The sequence below is a fragment of the Prionailurus viverrinus genome, unplaced genomic scaffold (assembly GCF_022837055.1).
Source record: "Prionailurus viverrinus isolate Anna unplaced genomic scaffold, UM_Priviv_1.0 scaffold_57, whole genome shotgun sequence".
Lineage (NCBI taxonomy): Eukaryota > Metazoa > Chordata > Mammalia > Carnivora > Felidae > Prionailurus > Prionailurus viverrinus.
In genome coordinates, this window is record NW_025927619.1 from 1,006,529 (window position 1) to 1,021,681 (window position 15,153).

Consider the following 15,153-nt stretch of genomic DNA (forward strand, 5'->3'; position numbering starts at 1 on the left):
TGCAGAACTCAACTGAAATGTGGCACAAACATGACAACTTCCAGGCATGCCTTCAAGTACCTCTCTTAGGATGGACTTGTGATCTCTAGACTTCAGTGTGGGGAGGATTACAATTATTTGGAAGCATAAAAAATTCACACTTTTGAAATTTCACAGAAGAATTTTAAAGCCAAAACATAGTGGGTTCTCTTCACCTCCAGGGACAAATCAGATGCTTTACTCCAAACCACATTAAACTTCTAGTTCACATCCCAACCCAATCTTGTGACCTCCTGCATTGAAGTTCTTTCCATCAATTAAAGCTTATAGGGTCAGTTTGACTCCTGGTCGAAGAGCCTGAGTATAACCCAGTCCAGTCAGGCTGGCATTATTTACTTTAGCAGGTAGAAAAGTTCTACAGTCCAGCTTGTATTTAGCAGTGATGCCAAAATGGGCATTGTTACTGCCAGCCGTCCAAGCAAGGTTTATTGATGTTTCAATCTTCTCATTAACCTTCTGGTAGATAGACCTTCCAAATTCAGTGCCGTCATTCACACGAGTGTGCAACTAAAAGTCTGCAGTCTTGTAACACAGGGCAAAATTATTCTGTGACAGTTTGGATCTGGCTGTGTCAAAACTCATCTGATAGCTAGCAAGCCAACCTTCAAAGGCTAAGACAGCCCAGCATAAATGGTTGGTCGAGAAAAATGTATATCAACATTGCTGCCAAGACTGAAACATTCCCGCTTATAGGAGGCCTTCAATTTCCCATTCTTCTTTCCTGTGTTTGGTACAAATATGGTATCAAGAGTCAGTTTCAACCCTTCAGCCAACTTATTCTCCAAAGGGTTTCTCTTTCAACAGTATTATCTGTGTTCCATTTCTGGCTGAAAGTAAGTCCATAGTTACAGACCTTTTATTTGGTCTCTAGGTTGCCTGTATCAGTGTAAGCATGACCAGAAGTAGAAAATTCCACTCCACTATAAGACTTGGTTCTCAGATCTATTTTGACCGTGCTAAATCCAATCCTTTGTTGAATACATCCTTGGTGGCCTTTCCTAGGTCACAGTAAGTCGGTGTGTTACACATATCTCCAACCAGAGGGCCTGTCTCTGCTCCGCCAGGGCAATCCTGAAGGTCTTCAAACTAATGTTGTCCATGCCTCAGCTCCTGGTTTTATTAATCTGTTCTATTTTTTTTATCTTCTGTATCACTTATTTCTGCTCTAATCTTTATTATTTCCTTCCTTCTGCTGGTTTTAGGTTTTATTGTTTTTCTAGCTCCGTTAGGTGTAAGGTTAGGTTGTTTACTTGAGATTTTTCTTGCTTCTTGTGGTAAATATGTATTGCTATAAATTTCCCTCTTAGAACCACTTTTGCTGCATTCCAGAGGTTTTGGACTGTTGTGTTTTCATTTTTTGTTCCCATTTACATTTTTATTTCTTCTTTTTTTATTTTCTGGTTAATCCATTCATTGTTTAGTAGCATGTTATTTAGCCTCCTTTTATTTGTGATCTTTCCAGATTTTTTCTTGTGGTTGAATTCTAGTTGCATAGCACCGTGGACAGAAAATATGCATGGTATGACTTCAATTGTCTTAAATTTGTTGAGAATTGTTTTGTGGCCTAATATGTGATCTATTCCAGAGAATGTTCCATGTGCACTTGAAAAGAATGCATATTCTGGTGTTTAAGGATGGAATGTTCTGAATATATCTGTTAAGTCCATCTGGTCCATGTGTCATTCAAAGCCATTGTTTCCTTATTGATTTTCTGTTTAGATCATCTGTCCATTGATGTAAGTGGGGTGTTAAAGTCCCTTACTATCATTGTATCATCGTAAATCAGTTCCCTTATGTTTGCTATTAACTGTTTTATGTATTTGGGTGCTTTCATGGTGGGTGCATTTACAGTTGTTCTATCTTCTTGGTGGATTTTCCCCTTTATTATTATATAGTGTCTTTCTTTGTCTCTTGTTACAGTCTTTTTTTTTTTTTTGGAATCTAATTTGTCCAATATAAGAATTGCCCCTCTGGCTTTCTTTTGACATCCATTTTCATGACAGATGTTTCTCCATACTCTTACTTTAAATCTTCAAGTGTCTTTAGGTCTAAAATGGGTCTCTTTTATGCAGCATATAGATGTGTCTTGTTTTTTTAACCCATTCTGTCACTCAACGAGAAGCAGACTCCTAACTACAGAGAATAAACTGATGGTTATCACATGGGATGTCAGTGAGGGGATGGTTGAAATAGGTGACAGCAATAAATGAGGGCACTTATGCTGATGAGAACTGGGCGATGTATGTAATTGTTGAATCTCTATATTGTATACCTGACACTAATTTAACACTGTATGTTAATTATACTAGAATTAAAGAAAATAATTTTTAAAATGAAAAATGAATTTTTATTTAAATTATATAAACTTACAATTAAATCATATTAAAACAAGGGTCATAACTACTCAAAACTCATCACTTCCAAAATATTTTACTACATTTTACTATTTTTCTGCATTATTATTACTGTAGTATATACATATATATGATATATAATTAACATATGTATAATAGTATTTGTGTGGTGGAAATACTATAGAGTAAGTAATGCACTACTCTATAGTAGTGAGAAGCAGTCTATCTCTTCCCAACTCTGCATTTAATAACATGGAGTTGATAGTTTGAAATTGGAACATGCTACAAATTAGGTCTCTCCCCTCAAGCATCCACCCCACCAGAGAGTTTATTGTTAGACATCTGTGAGCACACCACTGGTTCCAGGGCTTAGCAAACTTTCACTGCCAGTAAATACTTCCCCTAGAACTACCCCAAATCCCTTCAATCGCATTTTAACATTTCCAGAATGCAGGTGGAAATGAAATCTTAAAGCATGGGATTAAATTGGCCTTCCGGCTATTGTATAGTAAGAAAGTATGGAAGAAGCTTAGAACAACTCACTATTCAAGAAATATTGAAAAAAAAAAAAGGGGCGCCTGGGTGGCGCAGTCGGTTAAGCGTCCGACTTCAGCCAGGTCACAATCTCGCGGTCCGTGAGTTCGAGCCCCGCCGTCGGGCTCTGGGCTAATGGCTCGGAGCCTGGAGCCTGTTTCCAATTCTGTGTCTCCCTCTCTCTCTGCCCCTCCCCCATTCATGCTCTGTCTCTCTCTGTCCCAAAAATAAATAAAATTAAAAAAAAAAAGAAATATTGAGTACCTCTATGTTGTAGATTCTGGAATATTTGTGATATCCATATATAAAATAAAATGTGATATAAAATGTGATATCCATACATGACACAATTCACCTTTGACCAATAATCCAAAATTGGCCCAAACTGGTTCTGAGATGCCTATTAAATCATTTTCTGCATGGGTGGTTTTGTCTTGGCTTAGAAGAAAGGACATTGGGTCAAGAGACCTGTGCTAAAATCTTGGTTTTAATACTAGTTGTGGAAATTTAAGCAAATGATTTCGCCTCTCTGTGCCTTCGTTTTCTCATTGTTAACATGGAAGAGGCAGGATAATCATCATGATCATAATCATCATAGCTGACATATATGCTTACTGTGTTCCAGGTTGTAGTCTAAGTGCTTTGTATACATTCACTCATTTAATCCTCACAAAGCCCCTAGGAAGTAGCTTCTATTCATTTGATCTTCATTTTACTGATGAAGAAAATTGAGACACAAAAAAATAAAGTAGTTTGCCCAAAGTTACAACAGTAAGTGAAAGGGATTTACTAGATGTCCTCCCTTCTCAAAGAATCATTCAATTCTATTCTGGAGAAACCATTTCCAATCTGGAGCAGGGAGACCTGATTAAGCCTCAAGGCTACAGACCCTGCTGATTACCTGACTCAGGGGCAGAACCTCAGAGATCTGAGAAGCAGTGAGGATAGATTTGAGTCTCCTGTAATCTGGGTAACGAAGCCAGGTCTTCTTTGTCCAAATTAGAGCAGAAAATCCAGAGGACAGAAAAGTTGGTGGTGAGTCTCCATCTATTGCTCCAGTCTGGTGACAGAACAAGCACATGTTTATAGGCAACCTAGGGTCTATCAGGCTCTATTAAATGTTTTATGTAAGATGTTCTCAAGGTCAGTGTTTGGAACTGGGCAGATTTGGAGAACTGGTTCTATACTGTTTCTTTTAAAAAATATTTAAATGCCAGTTAGTTAATATACAGTGTAATATTAATTTCAGATATACAATTTAGTGATTCAACACATATACAGCATCCCATGCTCATCACAGGTACATGGAATTCATTTGTTCTCTGGGTTTGAATTACTTGTATGCATTTTCCTTGGCCCTTAGAGGCCCAAAGGGACAAAGAGTGATAAATGTGCCTAATTGAATCTTCAGTGGATTCACTCTTTTACTGAAGGACAAAAGTGATACAAAGTTACATGCCATGAACATGGGTGTCATTTGGTTAGAGGCTCTCGTGATCCATTCCCTAGCCTTTTCTCTTGAGGACAGCTTCTTCACTGGATATCTCGCTTTTTTGCCTCCTACCTGAAAGCAACACAATAGGCCATTGTAATGTTTATCAAAAAGTTTTTTTCTCAGTGTGCCTGGGTGGCTTAGCTGGTGGAACATCCGACTTTTAATTTCAGCTCAGGTCATAATACCAGGGTCATGGGATCGAGCCCCATGTCTGGGTCCATGCTGAGCATGTAGCCTGCTTAAAATTTTCTCTCCCTCCCCACACTACCCCTCTCCCCACTCGTGCTCTATCTCCAAAGTAAAAAAAAATTAAAAGTTTTTTCTCATTAGTTATTCTGTCAAAATGACCCAGGGAAAAGTATTAGGCCCACACATAATAACAAAGATATCAAAATGCAAAAGGTTAAAAATAGGCTTGTTCCCATAGGCACCAGTGCCAATTCACCTAAAGTGAAATTCTGTCAGAGGCCAAAATATTAGTAACCAATAATTACCCCAATATCTTACAGTTCAGAAGATAAAATTAACAAGGACTTTGAAGGGTAATCTGGTTATGTTGCCTGTTTCGAGGTTACTAAATATACTAGCAGTCAGAAAACTTACAGGGGTGGCTTCTGGGAGTATTGATCTTTTTTTTATATATAAATTGACTTATCTATCATCTTCCTAAAGCATGCCATGGGTTATGTTCATTCCGCTGGGGAAACACTTTCAGGTTTCAGCTATCCTTTGGTTCCCTGATCTATTGTGATTATCCCAAATTGTTGCTATTGCTTAGAAAATGACTACTATGTGGAGAGCAACAAACAGGGGCAGGTCCTATGATGTCATACAACATTGAGATACATTATTCTATCATAATTTAATTTTTCATTAACACCAAAGATAAAGCTGGAAACCAGATACTTGTCCTTGGGAACTTATAATTTTTCCTTTTATTATTTTGTATTCAGATCTAGCTAAGGACTCCACCCTCACCCAAAAACATGTAGAAACATGTGCCTGCACCAAGTGGAAGACATCATGACAGAGTAGAATGAGCACAGACTTTGAATTAGGCTTTTGGAGCCTCATTTTCCTTATCAATTAAATGAAAATAGTGTATATAAAGGACCTGGTATGAAACAGGCATTTGATAAATGTACCAGCTCTTCTTAGCAAATGATTATCCAGTACAAGAATGATGATTTCCTTCTTTCCCTTAACAGAGATTTCCAACCCAATCCCACCCTAAAGTCTGGGAGGATATTGAAACCATTCTAGTCTCATCTCCCTATCTCTTGTTCTTATTGTTTCTATTTTTCTTTTTTATTGTTCTATTTCTCCCCAAACTTTCCTTCTTCCTCTTCTATTTCCCACTAGCCCCTTCTTACTAATCATTCTTCCTTCTCTAACAGTGAGTTCTGTTTGCACACGGCAGGTGAGAAAATGTAATTCAGTGATGGTAAATGACTTGCCACATGGATTTCCTTCCTGCTGTGGTGTGAGATTATAATTTTGATTAAGCCTTTGTAGGAAACAGTGACAACTAACCACTCACATATATGCAAACAGAACCAACAGAACCACTCACATATATGCCAATCCCATAGGCCTTTGCTGTAGCCCTATTAGTTGGCCTGCTCTTCTCTAGCACTCAGGCTAATTCATAGCCCCCAGCTCAGAGATCCAGAAAAATTGGTTCTTGATCTTATAGCACTCTATATTTGGAGGGGAAGAAGAAAAAGGGAAGAATAGAGTCTGTGGCTAAAAAGGTCATAAAAATTGCCTAATTAGGGGATCATCTCTAAGCAGAAAATGATAATAAAAATAGTCACTTACAAGTGACTGAAATGAAGCAATACTCTGGTGGCTTTAAGTCATCTGGTTCCTTCCTTCTTTTTATGACACATACAAGTTTCTGCTATAGTGAGTACCATGTGGGCAATTGGAAAAAGAGCAGTGCCAAGCCAGATCCTAGAGCATCTGTAAACAGATTGTCACCAGAATGCCAGAAGCAGCAGCTGCTGCTGTATTTCTGGGACGGATGGTAGAAACAGAGGAAGAAGATAAATTCCCAGGACACAGTGAGAATAACTAGGCTAGTTTGTTGAACTGTGTATTTTTTGCTGGGGCTGCCATAACAAAGTACCACAAACTGAGTAGCTTTGACAGCAGAAATTTATCATTCAACAGTTCTGGGGGCTACAAGTCTGATATCAAAGTGTCAGTGAATCTGTGAGGGAGAATCTGTTCCATGCCTCTCTTAATTTCTGGTGACTTGCTGGCAATCTTTGATGTCCCTTGGCTTGTAGACTGCTTCTTTCCTTTTTTTTTTAAATGATGTTCTCCCAGCATGCATGTCTATACCCAAATTTGTCCCTTCTTATAAGGATATAAGTCACATTGGGTTAGGGTCCCACCATACTACTGTGTGACTACATCTTAACTATATCTGCAATATCCCTTATTCCAAAAAATGTCACTTTATGAGGTACTGGTGGTTGGAACTTCAACATATGAATTTGAGGAGGATATAACTCAACTCGTGACAGGATGGAAAGCTCAAGGGGTGGTAGTATTAATGTCTGGCATAAGAGGCATGAAAAGCACCCTTTATTGTTATTGTTATTGGTAAGAATAGGCATTCTCATCTATTATGTGCTAGGTATTAGACTGTGTTCTTTGCAAGCATTATTTTATTAATTCCCACCATAAATCTATGATGTAGGTATTCACCCACAATTCATCATTCATCTCAGTAGACAAAACTGAAGCCCCAGAAAGGGAAATGACTTGATCCATGGAGGGAAACTGAGTTGGCCCAGGCCATGTGTGTGATATTTGAACTCAGGTCCATATGACCCCAAGGCATCTCCCAAATACTCTTCTCACCATACATTCTTGCTAACTTGGAGGCCCCCACTTTCCCCATTTTGGGATATGATACACCTGAGCCTGCAAAGGAGTTCTGATTTTAGGACTAGTGAGGCCAATTTAGGGCTCTCAGAGTGGCCACTGAATCTCTGGAGAGCTTTGAGAGATAATTCTCTGCCAGAGTTGCATGTGTCAGGAGGCTGTCTAAAGGTGGGAGTGTGGGTGAGATAATCTCCAGAGTGTCCTGTCTGGAATGGTGAGGCTGGGGGTGAGAGAAGGGGAAGGTTGAAAGGAAGTAGAGAGGATAGTGCTCCAAGGAACCAGTACAATCAGTGAAACATAATAGCTCACATTCATATGGCACTTACACATGCCAGACACTGTTCTAAGCAACACTCTACCTCATTAGTTTATTTTGATGTTAAAAAGTATATATATATATATATATATATATATAAAAATATATATTAATATATTATGTATAATATAGTATATAATATAGTATATAATATATTATATAATATAGTATATATACCTACTAATGAGGTAGAGTCCATCTTTATCATTGGTTTATAAAAAAGAAAACTGAGGAGCAAAAAAGTTAAATAACATGTCTAAGATTTCACAACTAGGACATACTAAGACTGGGATTTGAACCCAGTTTGGCTTTAGTCCAAAGAAATTTCCTTTTCTCAGATTTAACAATCCAATGAAACCCAGTGCCAAACTGTGACCTGCATGTTACCCAATGAAATTTACATTAAGATGTATTAAATCATCTTTAACCTTCACAAGAGCCCCATAATATATCACATCTGCTGTTACATCAATGCCATGTGATAGCAGAGGAAACCAAGGTTCAGATAAATGGAATGAAATGTCTCAAGTTAGATAGTCATGTGGCAGAGCTTGACTTCAGACCCAGGTCTGGCTTACCCCAACACTAACCAGCTCTGTGTTTCACTGCCTCGTGGTTTTCTGGCTGATTGACAAACTAAATCCTGCCAAGATGGGAAAGTTGTTAACAGGTGTGATTGTTCTCAAGTTGTGTATGTGTTTTAGTAGGAGTTCCTTGAAACACAAGCCCTTCCACAAAGTAAAGATTCTCTTAGAAAGACTCTTGGGACAATCATACTGCGTAATGACACACACCTTTCATGTACAAACACTAAGAACCCTCTGGATTCAGTATATATTGGTGTGTGGGGCAGAGGAGATATCTATATATGTTGGCATTAGTTCAAGAAATATTATAAAGACAACTTTGGCCTGGGAGTTAAGATGGCAGAGCAGTATGGGGACCCTGATCTTTTCTTATCCCTGAAATGCAGCTAGAACAACATCAAACTGCTTTGAACACCTAGGAAATTGATCTGCTTGATTAACACAATAATCTGCATAAATTGAGCCACATAACTTTGCAGGTACATGTTGCAGAGAGGGGAATTGGGGGAGAGAAAAGCCGTGGAGCTGTGGAGGATAAGGAGTCATTTATGCAGAGAGAGAACAGAGAGAGAAAGAGAAAGGGGGAGAGTGCATCAGGATGACACAAGAAAAGCACTTCCCCTGAAAGTTTCTGGAAAGAAAGAGAGTGAGACAGAGTAAAAACACTCATAAGAACTGAACAGGAAATCTATTCCCCAAAACCACTGAGAGAAAGGGGAGGGTTTCAATACCACCAGTATATAAACAGTGGATCACAGAGTCTGAAGGCTCTAAGCTCAGTGCCTGGGAGTGCTCTGGTGAAAAAGTAGGGAAAATCACCAGGAGCAGGCAGCATGGTCTGAGGCGGTCCATGTGCCACATGGGGATAAGTGATTCCCCTACTTGAAGTGCATTTGGTAGAGGCCACACAGCATCCCCATGGGCAAAGGTCCCATTAGACCCAGAAAGCAGCCACGTTTGCTGCTTTTGGGATAAAGACACCAGAAAGCAGTGAAACCTGGTATTGGCTATGTCTTGTAATTTTCCATAAACTCTGAACATCTGCCAATACACAATTGCATAAACATTTTCTGGGGCAAGCCAGCACCCAGCCATTGCTCAACAGAACCCTCTCCCAGAGAATGAGCATGAATCCAATCCACAGGGGTCTCTAAAGTGTAGGGTTTTGAAACACAGCTCCATTTGAGATAAAACTCTGGAATGCGGCACCACCTGGCAGGTGGAAAGGTTGGACACGAACGGGGTACAGATGGGGAGTGGATGGAGACCTGGGACAAAGCAGGGGTACTTGATCACAGTTCAGTGAAAGCAGGAAGTTCCTGCACCAGAGACTAGGGAGCTGGGTGAGGCCATTTTCACCTCTACCACTCACGTGCTACAGACACATGCCCATGGATCCACACCAGTGAGCTTAGCAGCACCACCAAGTGGAGAATGGAAACATGACACCAAGCCCTGTCCAACTGTGTCCTCCAGGCACATCCCCCAGAAGACCAGGACAAATCCTGCTTAGTCTATGGACTACAGCATGCTGTGAAGTTTCAGTTCACAGGGGAAACTGGATGTAACTTCATTCGCGTTTCATTCTGTTTGCTGGTTCCTTTATTTGTTCATTTTCTTTGCTTCTGTTTTTGCTTATTTTTTTTCTTTCTCTTTCCTTTCTTGGATACAAAAAGAGAAAATTCTTTTTTATTTAAATTTTTATTTCTTTTTAAATTTTTATTCTATTTTATTTTCTTTCTTTTATTTTATTCAAATATACCATTTAATTTTTGATTTTTAAATATTTTAATTTTTTTTCCTTTCCTTTCTCTTTTTTCTCTATTTTATCAAGCTACTTTCAACAAGAAGACTGAGACACATCTAGGATCCAGCTTCTTTTCTTTTCTTTTTTCTTTTTGCATTTTTATTTTATTATTTTTTTCTTCTTAAAAATGACAATAAGGAAGAATTCACCCCAAAGGAAAGAATAGGAAGAAATGACAGCCAGAAATTTAATCAACTGATATAAATAAGATGTATGAACTGGAATTTTAAGCCACAATTATAAGAATATTAGCTGGTGTTGAAAAAAAGCATAGAAGACACCAGAGAATCCTTTTCTGCAGAGATAAAAGAACTAAAATCTAGTCAAGCCAAAATAAAAAATGCTATAACCAAGATGCAATCTCGAATAGATGCTGTGATGGCAAGGATGGATGAAGCAGAGAAGTGAATCAGTGATATAGAAGATAAAGTTATGGGAAATAAGCAGAAAAAAAGAATAGAACGAAGGCAAAAGATCAAAGTATAAGACTTAGAGAAATTTGTGACTTATTGAAAAGGAATAACATTTGAATCATAGGAGTCCCAGAAGATGAGAGAGAAAAGGGGCAGAAGGTTCATGTGAGCAAATTATAAGTGAAAACTTTCCTAATCTGGGGAATGACATAGACATAAAAATCCATGAAGAACAGAGAATTTCCATTTAATCAACAAAAACCGACCATCACCAAGGCATATCATAATCAAATTCACAAAATACACAGACAAGCAGCAAGGGAAAAAGCCCTTAGTCTACAAGGGAAGACAGATCAGGTTCACAATAGACCTGTCTACAAAAACTTGGTAGGCCAGAAAAGAATGTCAGGATATATTCAACATGCTAAATTGGAGAATATGCAGCCAAGAATTCTTTATCCAGAGAGGCTGTCATTCAAAATAGGAGAGATAAAGAATTTCTGAGACAAACAAAAACTAAAGGGATTTGTGACCAATAACCAGCCCTGCAAGAAATTCTAAGGGATCAAAAGACCAAAAGCAACAAAGACTAGAAAGGACTAGACTAAGACTAGAATATCACCAGAAACAGCAATGCTACAGGCCACACAATGGCACTAAATTCATACCTTTCAATAAGCAATTGAAATGTAAATGGACTAAATGGACTAAATGTCCCGATCAAAAGACATAGGGTATCAGAATGGATAAGAATAGAAGACCCATCTATATACTGCCTACAACAGACTCATTTTAGACCTAAAAACACCTGAAGATGAAAAGTAAGGGGATGGAGAACCATCTATCACGCTAATAAAGGCCAAAAGAAAGCCAGAGTAGCCATACATATATCAGACAAGCTAGATTTTAAAGACTGTAACAACAGATGAAGAAGGGCATTATATCATTATTATAGGGTTTATCCAACCAAGAGGATCTAAAATTGTAACTATTTATGCCCCCAACTTGAAAGAATATATAAATAATCACAAACTCATTGATAATACCATAAGAGTAGGGGACTTTAACACCCGACTTACGGAAATGGACAGATCATCTAAGAAGAAAATCAACAAGGAAACAATGGCTTTGAATGATACACTGGACTGGATGGACTTAACAGATAATTCAGAACATTTCATCCTAAAGCAGCAGAATATACATTCTTCCTGAGTGCACATGAAACATTCTCCAGAATATATCACATACTTTGTCACAAATTAGCCCTCAACAAGTACAAAAAGATGGATATCATACCATTCATATTTTCAGACTACAATGCGATGAAACCTAAAATCAACCAGAAGAAAAAAATTTAGAAAGACCATGAACACTTGGAGATTAAAGAACATTCTACTAAAGAATGAATGCATTAACCAAGAAATTAAAGAGGCAAGTAAAAAAAAAAGTACATGAAAGCCAATGAAAATTAAAACAGGACAGTCCAAAACCTCTGGCCTGCAACAAAGGTGGTCATAAGAGGAAGTATATAGTAATCCAGGCCTTCCTAAGGAAGGAAGAAATGGCTCAAATACACAACCTAACCTTATACTCAAAGTATCTGGAAAAAGAACAGCAAATAAGCAGCAGAAGAAGGGAAATAATAAGCAAATAATCAGCAGAAGATGGGAAATAATAAAGATTGGAGCAGAAATCAATGATATTGAAATTAAAAAAAAAACAGAACAGATAAACAAAACCAGAAGCTGGTTCTCTGAAAGAGGTAAAAGATCTTTACAAAATTGGTAAACCCCTTGCCAGATTGACCAAAATGAAAAAGGAAAGGTCACAAATAAATAAAATCACGAATGAAGGAGAAGAGATCACAAACAACATCACAGAAGTACAAACAATACGAGAATATTATAAGCTATTATATGCCAACAAACTGGGCAATCTGGAAGAAATGGACACATTCCTAGCAACGTAAAAACTATATTAAAACTGAAACGGGAAGGATCAGAAAATTATAACAGACTCATAATCAGTAAATAAATTGAATCAGTAATCAAAAATCTCCCAGCAAACAAGAGTGCAGGGCTGGATAGCTTTCCAGGGGAATTCTACCAAATATTTACAGAAGAGTCAACACCTATTCTTTTGAAGCTGTTCCAAAAAATAGAAATGAAAGGAAAACTTCCAAACTCATTCCTTGAAGCCAGTATTACCTTGATTCCAAAGACAAAGACTACACTAAAAAGGAAAGCTATAGACCAATTTCTCTGATGAACATAGATGCAAAATATCTCAACAACATACTAGGCAACCAAATCCAACAACACATTAAAAGAATTATTCACCACAATCAAGTGTGATTTACTCCTGGGATGCAGGGCTGGTTAAATATCCACAAATCAATGTGATACATCACATTCATAAAAGAAAGCATAACCACATCTCAATAGATGTAGAAAAAGCATTTGACAGCATTCTTTCTTGATGAAAACCCTCAAGAGAGTAGAGATAGAAGGAACATACTCAAGATCATAAAGGCCATATACCAAAGACCCACTGCTAATATCATCCTCAATGGGGAAAAACTGAGAGTTTTCCCCCTAAAGTGAGGAACATGACAGGGATACCTCCTCTCACCACTGTTGTTCAACATAGTGTTGGAAGTCTTAACCTAAGCAGTCAGACAAGAAAAAGAAATAAAAAGCATTCAAATAAGCAAGAAATAAATCAAACTTTCACTCTTCACGGACAACATGATACTCTACGTGGAAAGGTCAAAAGACTCCACCAGAAAACTGCTAGAACTGATATATGAATTCAGCAAAGTTGTAGAACATAAAATAAATGTACAGAAATTGGTTGAATTTCTATACACCAATAATGAGGCAGCAGAAAGAGAAATCAAGGAATCGATCCCATTTACATTTGTACCAAAACCATAATATAGCTCATAATAAATGTAATCAAAGAGGTAAAAGATATAGATGCTCAAAGCCATAGAAAGCTTATGAAAGAAATTGAAGAAGGCACAAAGAAATGGAAAAACATTTCATGCTCATGGATTGGAAGAAGAAATATTGTTAAAAATATGATACTACCCAATGCAATCTACATATTCAATACAATCCCAGCAAAATAACACCAGCATTCTTCAAGAGATAGAAAAAACAATTCTAAAATTTGTATGAGATAAGAAAAGACCCCAAGTACCCAAAGTAATGTTATAAAAGAAAACAAAAGCTGGAGGCATAAAAATTCCGGACTTCAAGCTGTATTACAAAGCTGTAATTATCAAGACAGTATGATACTGGCACAAAAACAGACACACAGATCAACGTAACGGAATACAGAACCCATAAATGGATTTACAAATGTATGTTGAACTAATCTTTGACAAAGCAAATGGTGTTGGAAAAACTGGACAGAGACATGCAGAAGAATGAACCTAGACCAGTTTCTTACACCATACACAAAAATAAACTCAAAATAGTTGAAAGACCTATTGTTAGACAGGAAACCATCAGAGTCCTAGAGGAGAAAAAAGGCAACAAACTCTTTGACCTTGGCTTCAGTGACTTATTATTAGACATGTCTCCAGAGACAAGGGAAACAAAAGCAAAAATGAACTATTCGTGCTTCATCAAGATAAGAAGCTTCTGCACAGCGAAGGAAATAATCAACAAAACTAAAAGCAACCTAGGAATGGGAGAAGATATTTTCGAATGGCATATCAGATAAATGTAGTATCTAAAATCTATAAAGAACTTATCAAAAACACCAAAAAAAGAATAATCCAGTGAAGAAATGGGCAAAAGCCATGAGCAGACACTTTTGTAAAGAAGAAATCCATATAGCTAATAGATACATAAAAAGATGCTCACCATCACTCATCATCAGGGAAATATAAATTTAAACCACAATGACATACCACCGTACACATGTCAGAATAGCTAAAATGAACAATCCAGAGAACAACAGATGTTGGCAAGAATGTGGAGAAAGGGGAATAGTTTTGCACTGTTGGTAGGAATGCAAACTGGTGCAGTCACTCTGGTAAACAGTAAGTAGGTTCCTCAAAAAAACTCACAATAGAAATATTCTCCTATCCAACAATTGCAAAACTAGGTATTTATCCAAAGAATACAATGATGCTGATTTAAAGGAGCACATGCACACCAATGTTTATAAGCAGCACTGTAAATAATAGCCAAAACATGGAGAGTTCAAATGTCTATCAGCTGACAAATGGATAAAGATGTGATACACACACACACACACACACACACACACGAATGTTACTCAATAATCACATAGAATGAAATGTTGCCATTTGCAACGATGCAGATGGAACTAGAGTGTATTATACTAAGTGAAATAAGTCAGTCAGAGAAAGTAAATATTGTATGATTTCACTCATATGTGGAATTTAAGAAACAAAACAGATGAACGTAGGGTAATGGAAGGAAAAATAATATATAAAGAGAGAGAGTGGCAAACCATAAGAAATTCTTACTCTTAAATACAGAGAACAAACAGGGTTGCTGGAGGTGTGTTGGGTGGGAAGATGGACTAAATGGGTGATAGGCATTAAGAAGGGCAGTTGTTCGGATGACAACTGGGTGTTATATGTAAGTGATGAATCACTAAATTCTACTCTTGAAATTATTATTACACCATTTGTTAACTAACTTGGATTGAAATAAAAATTTTAAAAAT

At 37.5% G+C, this 15,153-nt stretch overlaps 1 pseudogene; it reads right to left on the reverse strand.

Moving 5' to 3' along the window:
- Window positions 1–231: 231 nt before the first annotated feature.
- LOC125159679 (voltage-dependent anion-selective channel protein 3-like) lies at window positions 232–1,068 on the reverse strand (annotated as a pseudogene).
- Window positions 1,069–15,153: the final 14,085 nt, after the last annotated feature.